This window comes from Prenolepis imparis, unplaced genomic scaffold, assembly GCF_030444845.1.
Source record: "Prenolepis imparis isolate NDT839.2.m4 unplaced genomic scaffold, iyPreImpa1.0 SCAF_2, whole genome shotgun sequence".
NCBI lineage: Eukaryota > Metazoa > Arthropoda > Insecta > Hymenoptera > Formicidae > Prenolepis > Prenolepis imparis.
This window is the reverse complement of record NW_028141160.1, coordinates 17,452,125-17,454,216: the sequence shown is the minus strand read 5'-3', so window position 1 is coordinate 17,454,216 and position 2,092 is coordinate 17,452,125.

Sequence of the window (2,092 nt, the reverse complement as noted above, 5' to 3'; positions counted from 1 at the left end):
TGTCGCGATTTTGCTTCTGTCGCCGCAGCCGCCTCACGTCATCGCCTCGGCCTCTCGTGCGGATCTCGTTCTCTCTTTTCTTCTTTCTTCCTTTCTTCTTTCTACGATTTCGATGACCGCGAATGCCGGTCGCGACGGAGGATGCGACTCGGGGATCGTTAGTAAACTAAACTGAAGTTTCGGCTTGCGGAGGAGCGAGTCTAATCTTCGAATCCCCCACCATTTCCGCGCCACGATACCCCGTCAGGGACGGATCGATTCAGTGCAGACTAACCAAGCTAATTGCGCGAATTTTTTTTCCTTCGTTCAAAGAATTAAAAAAAAATGTTTATTTTTCTCTTGTTAGAATATTCATCTAATCGATATTAAAATGCATTGTTAGACATGGTACAATTATACTTTCATCGCGACTAACCATATATTTTGCATTTTCCGATATTTCTGCATTTTTTAAATATTTTTTTCTTATAAATAATATATATGGTACCAATACATATTCATTACCCGTATCAATCGATCCTGACCAAGTACTAATGATCTTAAATATCTAAAGATAATATCAATCTCGCGTAATTCTCATACATTATCCAGTTTCCAATATCCCGATTTGCTCGAAATCGTTTTCGACGTATGCGTTGACAGCGGGCGCCCGACGACGGCGCACATCGTCGCCGCCGATCCCGATCGGTCGATGTCGTAGATCCTCGGGTTTTCTCGGCGGCGCGTTTTAAAGAGACGAGAGTTTCACGGTCCGCCGGCATTTGCCGCAAGGCCTCGTAGGTAGGAGGTGTACGAGCGTCGCGCTCGCTCCAGGCAGGCACGGGCGCCACTCCTCTCTTCCTGCGGACGCGCAACGAATCGTAATTGGCCCCGGGCTGACTCTCGCGAATTAGATTGCAATTTATCTTGGCCTCTTTGACCCGACCGTGCGCTCCCCCTCGACCTCGCGCGCGTCGCCCTGGCCACGCGCATCCTCATCTCCGCGATGTAGCTCGTTCCTTCGCGGCCGTGGCGTGGATCGCATCGAGCGCTCAAAAGGGAACCGCGAAAAAGACTGGGACCCATTGTAGAAAGAAATTACATGCCCGCCGAAACGATAGAAAGATATCGTTAATTAATAGCAATGTGGCCGAAGATGAGATTCGATCGAATGAGTTTGCTAAATATGTACAGAAATGATGAGAGAATTTCAATAAATAAATAAATATATAAATTTTATATGGAAAAAGTTAAGCAATGATTATGCAATGATATTTTAGAAGTGGAATTTTCGTTCATTATTTTTTATACTCTTCGGTAATCGTTCTTTTTAATACTATCTTGCATTTTTTCATAGAGAAAATTGTACATGTTACATTGATATTTTCCATCCCTTAGCTTGCAATTTTATTCGTACACTTGCAAGAAGAATAGACAAATCTTTGTGTCAGCATTTGACGGTACAGCTGTCGTCTCTTAAAGCTTACTTCCCATTTTAAGTAAAATAAATCTAAAAAAAGTACGGGTAAAAACAAATTCTTCATCAGTATCGGGAAGTAACAATCAATATAATTATTTTGTCGATCGATGTAATCGATCGAGTATGAATAAAAGAATAAAAAGAACGATTACCGAATATAATCGAGCAAATTCACTTTTCCGTCAACAAGATCCGCTTCGTCGAATTCGCTTACGAACGCAATTGAGCAATGCTTTGTGAGAAGAAAATAATCGAATGACGTTTCTTCGGTTATTTTTGACAAACAAAAATATTGCAATCTGCAACAGTATATATAGCATGACCCATATCCGGAGAATACGTTAACATTGATGAGAGCGAGAGCTCGATACGCGTTCGTGGTCAATCTTCAAGCACTTTCACGATTTCTGAAAAATGGAAGATCTAGCGCGGCTACGCGGAGTATCTTATTAGAATTAATTTGTTCTTATCTGTAGAAAGTTGCAGAAGCAATAATATATCTTGTCTGTCAAAATCAATCTTTAAGGATCTTTAAAGATACGTGACTAATGTAGGATTATCTATGTAGAAAGATTTTTGATCTAACTAAATCTAATTTAATACATCGTTAAAATTGCATTGTGCTAATAAGAA